Raw genomic sequence first — 12,860 nt, forward strand, 5'->3', positions numbered from 1 at the left:
TCTTTCGCTGCATTTAATTTTAAAACCTGGAATAATTTCAAACAGTGAAAAACCTTTGTTCTGGTGTCTGTACTTGTACTGACACTCCACAAACGCACCCTTTTCGAATTTCTGGCACAAGACACAAATTGAGTCTTTTTTGCTGTCCACAGGTCACACGTAGGTCTGCTGACAAACTAATTTTTTTTTCCTTAATCCACCACCTGAGGCATGCAGTGTTTTAAACAATGGGGCATCAGTTAAAATGCAACAATTACAAAATCAGATCTCCAAAGATTCATAAAACAGTAAAGAGTGCATCCAAATTTCTCTTCACTTTGCACGTGTGATTATCTCAAGGTAACATTTCCTTTGAAGATGTTTATCAAAGCCTGGTTTTGTTCTTTTGTGGATGCAGAATACATCTTTCTCTTAGGAGAAATAGGGCTGCCAGCTTACATCTTTTACTGGCGTTTAAACTGAAAAGCAGTAAAGTTACTATGAAATGATCCACCTCCTTTGCATCTTAACCCTGGGGTGGCTTAGTTTCTATTTTCTGTTTAAAGTTCTGCTCAACCCCACTCCACTCCACGCCTCGCTCTCTTCCACCACCTCCCTATCTTGTAAGAGCAATGCAGTATAACACTTCTTCCCATGTCTGGCTGCTTTTAAACTTGGCCCACGCTGGGTGCAGTGCTTGAAGTGAGCTTTACAAAATTATTTTAAAGTGAGCTGGGGCGGTTGCCACAGCAACCCACCCTGAGAGAAATCGAGGCTATAGATTAATCTACCCCACAAAATTATTCAACAGTACTGTATTTGTTCTTCATTCATTCAGAATATTCCCTCAATCCATATGCTTTTATACTGAACAAAAGATGTATACTCAGATAATTTCAAAGATAGTAGGATTTATATTCCAGGAGCACCACTTAAATGCTTTGTAAATCACTGCAAAGAGCTGAAATTCTTTGCAAAATCATTTCATCACACACAAAAAAATATATTTGCAAGTTATGCACAGCTGACATATGAACTTTAAATAAAATGGCATGTCATTACTAAAATGGTGTTATACATATCAAGGAATGATTACAGAAAGCCTTTGTCACAGGTGTACCTGTAAGTACATAATGCAGCAGAGCTTGCTCTCCAGGCTTTGCTTTTAACATTAAATCTGAAAACAATAAATAGTACTTTGTAATATTAAATGCAATAAATATTAAACACTCACCACATACACCCTCTTTATTGTCAAAATCATCCGCCTCCAATGCTTTACTTAGACTTTCCCATAGTAGTTACTTCACAGTTTACAATTCTTGTTCGGCACCTTAGATATTTAAAAGCACAGAAGTAGTGTATTATTAAAATGCAAACTTATAGTACTTAAACATATTTAAAGAGACGTATGAAACAATTTCTATAAAAAGAATACAAGGCTTTACTGATGTGCACTTAGGCCTAAAAGGAGTATCACCTGTAAGTAAGATGATGTTTTCAGAAGCTGTAATAAGCACCATCTGAATGCTACCTTAGGGATGTTACACTATCAATAAAATTACAAAACTATTGATCCCGGGCAGTACTCATCCTCCAGTTGGTATTTAGAAAACTATTCATGCTTTCACATGCATTTTGGAAAACACGGCTGTCTCATTGTTTAATAAATACCAATTTATAAGTCCGGGCCACAGGCTATAATGTTTAAGCTTGATATACCCATTCCTTCCTTAATGACAGCTGTGTCACCACCCAGGGACACATCTCCTGGGGCCTGCCTGGAGGAAGGCAACACGGGCTGACCTCGGTAGAACCGTTTTTAGCCCAATTTTGGTGCACCTGTGGTGAAGGGGTCCAAGAACATCAAGGAACACCTGGGTTTGGAGAAGCCTAACCCCTCCAGTCCTCGCCCCCACCCCTTATCCCCCTGGACACAAGTTTCCCCGACACCTCCCCGAGGCCGGGGGTTCTGTTTGGTTGTAGTTCTGTTGGTCTGTGGTTCTGTTGGTTTGTGCACTGCCGGCTCGGGCTGTTCTCCCGCTCGGAGCGGGCAGCGGGAGCGGAGGAGCCGCCATCTCCTCAGGCAGCGCGGCCAAACAGCCGCCCCCCCACCTTCCCCCTCCCGCTCCATTACCCCCCGCACCTCCCGCCCCGCATAGGCCATCGCCTCCGGTCCCGGCGGCGGGACCCGGCTCGGTTTCCCCCCGACCCCGGCGGGGAAAGGTAAGATGCCAAAACGTGTGCTGCAGAAGCTGTCGGGGCGGTGTTGGATACAACACGGCCCCCGGGGGCGCTCCGGCTGTGCTGAGGTGGTGCTGCCGGAGCCGCCGCCTCCTCCTCCTCCTCCTCCTCCCTCTTTCCGCGGGAAGGCGCTGAGGCGGAGAGGGGGGGGGGCGAGTGTGGTGTCAGTTCGGCCGGGGTTCGGCTAAATGCGAGAGCGGGTGGTCCCGGGGGGCTGTAATATGTGTGTGAAGAGGCTGGAGAGGAGCAGCGGAAGCCCTGGAAAGGGGAGGAAGAGGGGGTAGGGGAAGAGAATGGGTAGGAAGTGACGGGCTGCGTTTTGCCGTCGGGAAAGCGAGCGGCGGGAGGGTTCCCAACCTCTCTCCCATAGTCCCGTCCCCATCGGGCCACTCCGAAGTTCCCTTTCCCACCTCTCCAAGCTTTGGAATAAATGATGCTGAACACTCAGCAGAGTCAAAAATCTTGTTGGTCAAGGGCTAGGCTGGAGGAAAGGATGCTGGTGGCCACCGGCCCCGGGGTGGGTGGGTGGTGGGAGCCATGGGGGGTAGGAGGGGAGCAGAGATCTGGAGGGAGGGATGCGATGTGCAGGAGGTGTAGATGGGATGGTGAGGTTAAAACTGGTTCACAAGTGAAGAGAGGCTGGGAGAGCTGGGGTTGTTCAAGCCTGGAGAAAGGAAGGCTCCAGGGAGAGCACCTTCCAAGTGTCTGACAGGGCTACGGGGAAGATGGAGGGGAGCTTGAGGCAAGGGCATGGAGTGATAGGATGAAGGGTTATGGTGTCAAGCTGAAAGAGGAAAGATTTAGATTGGATATTGGGGAAAAAAAAAATCCTGTATGAGGGTGGTGAGACCTTGACTCAGGTTGCCCAGAGAAGCTGTGGCTGCCCCATCCCTGGAGGTGTTGAAGGCCAGGATGGATGGCGCTTGGAGCAACCTGAGTTGGTGAGAGGTGTCCCTGCCCTTGGCAGGAGGGTTGGACCTGGATGATCCTTAGGGTCTGTTCTAACCCAAACCATTCTGGCATCCTATGATGCTGGGAAGGAGTGGGAGGATGTCAGGAGCCTAGGCATGCACTGGAGCCATGTCAGGAGTTGGGGCAGCAGCATCTGGAAAGTGTAAAGTGTGGTCTCAATGGAAAGCTTGGAGGTGGACTAATCTGGGGCATTATCTGTTACTTTCCAGGCTTTTGTAAAGTTGTTTTTTCAACATCCCCCTTTTTAAATAAAATGAGATTTTTATTTTTTTTTTTCATGCTCCCTTGCCGGTATTTTCAAGGGCCTTTGCAGGGAAGAGGCTGATTGTAGAGGGGAAAAGGCTGCCAAATGCACTAAGTCAGCAACTGAAAAGGAGTTTGTTTGTTTTGCTAAATTGATCCAGTTCTAGTAATCTGAAGTGTTTCATTGTTACAAAAGGCAGTGTCTGAAAATGTAGTTTTCAAGTTGATACTGCCCTTTAAATATCTCATAAATAGTTGTCTGAAGCTTATTTTTATTCAAGAATTTTTTTACTGTAATGTGTGTTTTGTTTCTTTTTAACTGTTTTAGAACTAGATAGAAGGTAACTTCTTCACGGACAAGTATGTTTTCTTTCGAAGATTAAATACTACTAAAATTGTACAAAAAGTGTAAAAATAGTGGTTTTTTCCTTTGTGAATGACAGCACAGACTAATAATAGAGTCAGACCTGGACCTAGAGATAACCACTACTTTTGTTTGCCACACGTGCTTTTTAGAGATAAACTAATGCATAAAGTCTGTCAGTTGTTTGAAAATCAGACAATTTGCATCTGAAGGAGTTAATGGCTGCAGCAGTGTTGAATCTTGTGCTTGGCATGGAAGAGGCATGCAATGAAGCTCATACACAGCAAAGAAAGTCCTCTGAAGTCAGCTGAAATCCAATGCAGGCTGTTAGGTTTCAAACGAGACCTTAAAATGGAAGCTTGGCCCGACGTTAGGGCCACCCAGATCCTATTCCTGCCTCAGATTTAATCTTTGAATATGCTGTAACTCCAGTTCCTGTACCAGCCACTGTCTCTCTGTAAGATATTCAAATATCCTCGTCATCTTATGACAACATTCCACCAAATGTATATATAATATATATACATACACACAGATGTATTTTAGGGGGACAGTTCTTATAGTCAATAATCTTACTGAAGTGTAACTAAAGGAAGAATTTAACCTACTGACCTTTCCCCTGTTGAGATTTAGGGACTCCAAAAATGTGAGTCTAGACTTGCATGGAAGAAATGTATCAAGGGTTTTGAAGTTCTTCAGTGGTAGTCAGAAATCAGCAAGCAAAAGTTTAGTCTGAGACAAACTCAGGAGCTCAGTAAGTAGTTTCAGTTCTGCCTCTCTCCCCTTTTGCAGTATCTTCTGGCATAATAAGGTGAAATTTCAGGCTAAACATGTTTTTGTTTCGTTTTCCTATGCAAAAAATATAAAAATAGATCAAATATGAGCTTAGAGTGGAAATTTTGGAATCAATTCCTCATCTTAAAAGGGTTTTGAGTACAGGAATGTATCTGAAGCATAATTTTGGAAATGTTGTCATTTTCATGAACTGCTGTTCATCAGTCTGATTATTCTGCATCTTCATATGCCTCAGAGACATTACATTTTTTTTGAAAAAGCAAGGCATTTGGTGGAAGTGTAATTTATCGTATGATTTAATACAACTGTGACTAAAGTCTGCCTAGATTATTAAACAGCCTTCACCCAAGAAATAGAGTATTTTTACTATTCAGCTCGTTAGCTAAGACAGAAGAGCACACTGGAGGGAGACTGCACTTTGGTGACTCTTTGTTCTGAAGGGCCTCAGTCCAGAAACTAAATCAAGCCAGTTCTGGAATTTATAGGAGGGATCAGGTAGGTTTCTGCCATCTGCCAAGTAGAGCACTAGGATTCCCTGTCTTTAAAATCTTTTTCTTCCAATATCTCACACAACCTCTAGCCTTGATGCAGACGGAGATCCCTTTATATTTCATTGCTATTTTATTGTTATTTTGTGCATCTTTAGAAGGTTTAAACTTTTTCACAATAGCTGTCCATCTCAAAGCAAGTGTCTGGTAGCACAGTCCCCTCTATTTTCCTCCTAGAGGAAAGGTTCCCAGATACCAAGTTTCAGAAATAGTATTTTACTTAAGAACCAGCTTTCTCATTCATGCTACAACATTTGTCTGTCCATGTGATATCCCCCAGCTGAATAAAGAGAATCTCCCTTTGGCCCTCTTTCATTCTGGGAAAGGTGTTGGGGAAAAGGTTTTTTTTAGGCTGTGCATTCTTTCCCTTTTCCTGAAATGGAATTGCCTGACTAAGGTATTGTGATATTTTCAGATATCTTGCCAAAAAATGCACAACCCAAAACAAAAAAATATGATTGCACCCCCTTGCTAATTGTGGGACACTTAAGCATTTGTCTCTCTTGCACTGCATGATGATGTGATATAGAAGCAGACAGCCATAGATGGCCAGAAAAGGCTTAATTAGTATTCTGCAGCTGCTACAAATTAGATCAGCATCTGCATCTGTGTAGACAATGAAATTCATGGTAATTTTGAGGGCCAAGCAAAGTAGAGATTTGTTTTGGATAGACCCCTAGCCACAATTCAAACAAAATGCAAATCAAACCTGTTCAGAGGGTAGGAAAACAATGGTCAACTTCATCTCCTGTTGCTGGAGGTCACTATGGTCCCCTGTCCTGCCTACAGGTACAGGTTCCAATGTGCCACAGGAAAAGCTGCTGTAATGGTATTCCCAAATAGAAGAGGAAATTTTTTTTTTTATTTTTTTTATTTTTTTTCTCTCTCTCTCTGTGAAACCCAGTTCCCAGTTTACCAGACTAGACTTTGAGATACATTATAGATAATCACGCAGCTTTCTGGCTGTTTCTCTGCCAGTTTGCCTTGATTTCAAATAGCATATTACTTTCTGGAACCAAAGTTGGAGTAAATGATATGCAAATTTTAAAGGTCAGTCATCCTGCCTGTGATAACAGAGTATGCTAGATGATATTTGCAGCATAAATTGAATATATAATGCAGTAACAATAGGTTAGTGTATAGAATGAGGGCTTAAAGGTATTATTGGCAAACTATATTACACAGATACACATGCAATAATCAAGCAAGAGATCAAGCAATAATAAGTCATTTTCTGGACATTTTGAGAAAGTGCATTGTTTTTAAGCCCTTGCAAACTCTTCAGTACTAAATTCCTGGTTTTGTTTTGCATTTGAACAGCTCCTAGCACAAGTGTTGATCCATAAATGTGTGTCCTAAGTGCTGCTGTAATATTAGTATGCCTATTAGCAAAACAATAATTAATATAAAACTTTTATTAGATGTTTTAGAGTGGCCTTTTGAAGGTTGACAGCTCTTGTTGATAAGTGAAGAAGAACTTGTAACCTCTGTGGCCATAAAATGTAATTGCACAATAGTTGGGTCAGCTTTTAGATGTACTTGTGCCACTTATGTTAGTCTGTATTAAAACTTCCATGAGCCTCCAGCTGTGATGTCATTGGTTATAACTCTTCCCATGGAAGCACTTTAAAAAGTTGATATTACTGAGGTTAGAAGGAAGCTAAGCCTCAGAGGTCATGTTTGGAGATGTACTTGGGTTTAGATGTATTTCATCTGAAGTTATTGTTGCTGTCCTGTGATCTAGTTTGAGCATCTTTGCACAACTCCTGTGCAGATTTAAATTCCCATTTCTGGGATGCTGCATTCTGGAAGCCTGCACTGATCAGTCCAGCAGTGCCTGATTTCAGCCATGGCTTTGCAGATAGCTATACTGGCAGAGTTAAAGGAGAATATTTGGGAGGGAGTTATGAGATTTTTTGTAGCTCTTAAGTGAGACCAAAGGGTCTTTTGGGGTGTAGGTAATCAGGTAGGGTGGAGACAGGGCAGAAGGCACATGGGCTGAAATAATCTAAGAAGCATTGTCAATAATGGGTTATATAAGTTAAGAATTTCTGGATTAAAGTGAGATTCAGTGAGGAGTTCCTGCATCGTTTTTGCTGATTAAACCTTGCAGTTCTGAAACTATTTAAAGAATCATTTCTCCCAGGAACAAAAGGAACAAGTGTTTCTTTGCCTGAAGTGGGAGCCAGTTCTCTCATATTTCCAAGGAAGAATACAAACCAAAATCTCATTTCAGTGAGGTTGTATGTGCCTTGGATCTAAAGTGCTATCAAAAGCGTAGCGGTTGAGGATTGAATGGTTAATGAAATCAGTTGGTGCAAGGACAAGTAATTAAATGGAGAGTTGTGTCTTTCCAGGGGTAGGACCTCTCTCCTGATATACACATAGATTCTTTCAGAATCTTTTCTATTTTTCTCAAAGTTAGTAGAATCTCCATTAATTTTTTTTTTTTATTTAAATTCCTGTTAGTTTGTTATTAGCAAGCGTTCTTCTGTAGTGTCAAACTCAGGAGATGGATTGAAAGGGTTATTTGCATATAGTTATACTGAATAGAGAGTGACCACATAAGAAAGCAAAGAAAAAATGATGCAAAAACTGTAGGAACCATTGATTTTTAGAGACTTCCATTATTATTATTGGTATAGCAATAAAACTAAGTAGAGACAGATGCAAATTACTGGGGGAATGTTTTTTTTTAAAAACCAAACCAAACCAGCCAAACAAGCAAGCCAACCAAACAAACCCCAAACAACCCAGATACAGAAAGGTTTGTTTTGCTAAATTAATCTTTAGTGGCTGGGTATCATACTATTCAGCTCTCATTATTTTGTCCTGACAGATGCAGATTTCAGGGTAAAGTGCATTGTCTGCATTAACATTGGGATGAACTTCATATGCTTAGAGCACAACTTTTAATTTTACATATGTAGAACTACAATTACTATGTATGTATTTATGAATGGAGCAGAAATTATTGTTTTGATCATTTTGTATAGCTATTTTACATACTCCCAGCAAACCAGTATACCTTATATTAAATCTAGATGTTTATCCTTTGCAAGCTGGAACTAGATTTAGAATTCAGTGCCTTTAGAGTTATGCATAGAATGTACTGTTGCTCTTGCCTTTATTGAATTTTGGGTTTTTTGGTGGTTTTTTTTTTTTTTTTTTTTCAGAGCTGCTTTCAGAACTTGCCTCATAATGCCAGTTGCTCACAGAGGAGCAAACCCCAGTTTTGCTGTGCAATAAGCTGCTAGTACTTTCATGGGAAGAGGCAAGTCACTTAGCAGCCTGTGTAGCTGTACTTTGTGTCAAGGGCTTGTCCACTTTACCTTCTTTGTGGTGAGCCATTCAGTGCAGCAGCATTTTTGAAATGGGAAAGCAGGGAGGAGATGGGAGTGGTACTGGGAATGCCAGGGGTGGGAATGACATGGGAATGGGCCACAGTGGGGAGCAGCTGCAGAGGGGTCCATCTGCAGCCACTTGCAATGGCTCAGGGGTGGTAAAGCCCCCAGGCAAGGCAGCAGATTCCCTGCCTTGCCAGAAGACTGGCAAGGAGGAGAGATGATTTGCCTCTGATTTTCAGGGAGATGGTCTCAGACTGATAACCAATGATTTTTTTTAATTTTTTTTTTTAACAAAAAAATGAATCAATTAAAGTCCATGAAGGAAATGGTATATATTTTGTAGAATAAGATTTTACTTACCATACCAAGGGAAAAATATTTATCAAGTGAATATATATATATACTCATATATATGTACATACACACTTTACATACATAGGTGTGTATATATATGTGCATACATATATATACACGCACCCTTTGCAAAACAAAAAATGGAAAATCTGCCTGTTTTAAATGCCTATATATGAAGCAGTCATTAAGACAATTCTTCCAAAATTCTCAAATCTTCCCTTTTGCCCCCTAATGTTTATCATGCAGTTTGTCTTCTTACCTAACTTTTAAATACAGTTTCATTGCCTTCAGTGAACAGTGTCCAGTTTTGACCAGTGAAAGAAGGGAGTATGAAGTGCTTTGAAAATACTGTATGAAAAGCCTTGAATTAACTTTTGAAGTGCATGACATAGAGTCACTAAACTGTGATTTTTGCCAAAGCTTTGTGGTTAAATCCCATTTTGTATTTACATGCACTATGGAATAGGGAATATAGATGTGTTCCTGACACTAAAGCTTGGGTTTATTGGGAAAGACAGACATGTGGTGGTAAGGTGAGATTGACTGTACCTTTTCAAAATAAAAGAGGTAAAAAGATGGTTGTAGAATAAACTGCCTTAGCTTAGAAAATGCACAAGAGAGCTCTTAGTGGGGAGTAGCTGGTACAGAAATCAATGAGCGTGCCGGGCATTTTAGGGTTGATTCTGTTTCTAACTGAAATAGTAGCAAAGTTTTAGTGAATTAAATAAGATTTTGTATTTCTTAATCTCTCAGTATTTCATTAATAATTGAATACTTAAGAATGTCACCGAATGTCCTTAAGTCTTGTTAAGAGAAAAATAAGAAACAGACCAATAAAAGGCACTCATTTAAGTTTAATGGTATGAATTATCTAGTATGTAATCTCCCCTTTTTGCAACATTAAACAATCTTTCTGGAAAAGTAAAATATTCTGTACTGAAGTTTTATTTTACAAAGCAGCCTTTTCTCTAAATGCAGTGAAATATCTTAATGGAATTTCATTGAATTATCCAGCAGTTTGTCACATTAATTACTGTTTCTGAGCCTTTAAAATCAATACAGTAAAATGCTGACAGACTTACAGTATACAGAATTAAAAGCTCTAAACCAAAGGCTGTGTGTTTTTCTTGCTTTTAAAGGGCTGTTTGGGGGATTTGTTTTCCATACATTACAAATGTTATGCATGAAGCAGTGAGGTTTTATAGGCATTGATTAGTTCAAAGGCAATTTGGGGTTTATTGTTTTGTTTTATGTTTCATAATTCCCTGTCAATTCTAGTGGTCCAAAACCAAACAGGCTAGCTGAAAAAAAATATCAGAGATCAGGGATGTGTAAAAGGGCCTCATGTATTATTTTTCATCCTAATCTTAGGCTGTCCATTGCTGATAAGTATTTTGACATACTGGGAATATCCACAGTAGAAACAGTCTGACTGGATATTGATGTGTGATTCTTTCTCCCATTAGTGTCTTCTGTGGTGTGCATGTGAATTGTGAATATGGGATCTGTTTACTCAAAAAGATTCATATGGTCAAATTTTCTGTCTGTTTACTTGCGTAAATAAATGTTTTCAATTTAACACAACAATTCGTAATGAATACTGTGAAACAAAGTTAAAAGAATGAGTTCTTGAAATAGAAATCATAATAAAAATTCTTTCCCCCCCCTCCAAAATATTTATGTTAACGTGTGGTCACATTTTCCTACGTTTTCACGTTAATTGAAATCTTATTGTTCTAGAAAAATAAATCTCTTCATCTAGTTTCCCAGCTCTTAAGCAAATTATAGAATACACAAACGAGCATAATTTGTGGTTTTAAAATGAGAAAAATTGTTTACGTTTATGGTATCTTTAAAAAGCATTGTGCCAAGCAGTTCTCTCATGTAGCCTCTGTTCTGTAATTTACCTTTTCACTTTAGTGGAAGGCGACAGTTTTGCGTGATAATCCTTTTGATTAACGAGTTTTGTAAAACGTTCTCAAGATTGTTAAATTTCACTCTTTCCGTATTGCAAAGTAATCTTATGTTGGTGCTCAGAAGTAGTTTCTAAGGCTCTAGAATCTCCACTGAAGCTCCAAATACTGGCAAGAATCTACAGACAACACAGCCTTTCTAATTATTTGGAAATTACCAGGATAACTCATTTATTTTAAAGGATGTAGATTGGGGGGGGGGAGCACAGAGTACACCCCCAGTACTGTCTGGCTTCTGGTGCTGCTGTATGTAATCTTCTGTGTTCTTTCCATTCAGATTCATAGAAACAGTTTGAAAGAAACTGACTATAAATACCCAGTCACTTTCAAGAAACTTTTCTTGGCAGCAGAAGCTAAAATCAAGCACCATATCAAATAAAATGCGAAGCATGCTACAAAGCTTATCTGCTTTCTCCTGAAGAAAGCTTTGCGAGCGTAGCCCCGAGCTGAATCCCCCAATGCTGTGGCAAGCAGAACCACTCCAAAGACTCGAGGATAATTATTATTATTATTATTTTTTTAATAATTTTCCATATTAAAACTCACCAGTGCCCTTCTTCTGCTTCTCCAGGAAGTTGTACCCGTCAGCACCTGCTGAGGGCTTCGTTGATCAAACCGGCAGGTAAAAAAATTCCTGTAGAATAAAGCCAGACCAGCTGGCTTTGAAGAGAAACCCCCCAGTTTGGGTTGTGTTTGCCTCACTCACTCTCTGCTCAGCAGCCCGGGGCTTTTTCTCCTTTGGTTGTTGACCTGTAGGCTGCGTGATGCGGGCGCGCAAGTGTCTGGCAGGGCAAGGTGCACCTGCTTCTGTCACTCCCGAGTAAATTTAGCTGTAAAAGGTATCGCTGACAAGCAGACCTTTGTCAGTGCTGGCAGAGGAATACAGCATTGCTGTCCCCCTGCAAAGTACCCTCTGAGTTCAAGTGGAAAATATCAAATCGGTCGTCTTACCCGGGAACCGCTTCTTCAAGAAGAAGGAAGGCCAAGTGGCTTGCACGAGGCAGAAAAGCTTCCCTCCTTTACATAGATATTAAAATTACAGTATTCCAAGAATAATCTCCGAACAAGATGTGATTTTGTTCTATTAATTGTGGCTGGAAGGAAACTTTTTTTTTTTTTTTTTTTTTTTTTTAATAATGGGAATACAGCACACACATATTTCAATTCAGGTTATTAAACTGTGTTAAGTATTAAAGTTGATTGCCTTTCTTTTCACTAACTCATTGTGCTTTTCTATTCAAAGAAATATTAGAAGACTAAAACCTCTCAAATAGGAGGTATTAATCTCATTCCCAAAATTAGAAAGCATCCAGTGTTGAGAGACTGGATGTCAAAATTACATGTTCATAGCACTTAGGTGGTAGGAATCTAGGAACCAACCATTTTTAAAATGAGAGCTAAAGTAAATCGAGACTCTTCTGAGAGAAGCTGATATTCTTATCCTTATTGGATTAAGGTAAGGGTATTTATCATTTATATCTGCCCCTTGGTTGTGGTTTTTTTGTTTTTTTGTTTGTTTTTTTTTTTTTTTTCCTTCCTGGAAGTGGCTCCTGGTGATTAAAACAGGAAGATACATTTTTGATCAGTATGTCTGCTCTCAGAGTTATAAAAGTCACCAATGTACGTTTACCAGGATTTATAGAGGCTTACCTAGATACTCCATTTTCTGACTGGAAACTGTTTCATAAGCAACTTAAAAGAAAAATCTGAAAAGTGTGTTTCATTACAGTATGCTGTTTAAAAGAAGAAAATGTTCCTTCTAAGAAAGTGATGAGAAAAACTGAGGTCAAGAGCTCTTTGTAAAATAAACAAGGTTCCTATTTACTTACTTGTATAAACAGCCATTCACCAACTTGTATGTCTCTGCAGGGTCATCCTTTCAGATAAAAACACGGACCTGATTGGCATCATCCTGTATCCATGGAAACGTTTTTAAGTACCTCTCTCTCAATATGTACTTCTCTTATTCAGGGTTTAAAAGCTGATTACTGAATAAGTAAGTGTTTTTATTTAATAATTATACAGGAGGTGCTTTGTAGAA

At 39.8% G+C, this 12,860-nt stretch overlaps 1 protein-coding gene across 11 annotated transcripts in view; it reads right to left on the reverse strand.

Moving 5' to 3' along the window:
* MEF2C (myocyte enhancer factor 2C) overlaps positions 1-11,517 on the reverse strand; it is a 137,938-nt gene extending 126,421 nt beyond the window's left edge. For 5 of the 11 annotated variants that reach the window (XM_071730954.1, XM_071730963.1, XM_071730956.1 and 2 more), the window contains exons 1-2: positions 11,366-11,516; positions 1,214-1,312 (exon numbers count right to left, since the gene is read on the reverse strand). The gene's annotated coding sequence lies outside the window, so the exon portion shown is untranslated. Of the gene's footprint in view, positions 1-1,213; positions 1,313-11,365 lie in introns of all 11 variants that reach the window. The other 6 variants (XM_071730950.1, XM_071730957.1, XM_071730947.1 and 3 more) reach the window with 3 other exon arrangements.
* Between the last annotated feature and the right edge of the window lie 1,343 nt (positions 11,518-12,860).

Source organism: Heliangelus exortis, chromosome Z (genome assembly GCF_036169615.1).
Source record: "Heliangelus exortis chromosome Z, bHelExo1.hap1, whole genome shotgun sequence".
NCBI lineage: Eukaryota > Metazoa > Chordata > Aves > Apodiformes > Trochilidae > Heliangelus > Heliangelus exortis.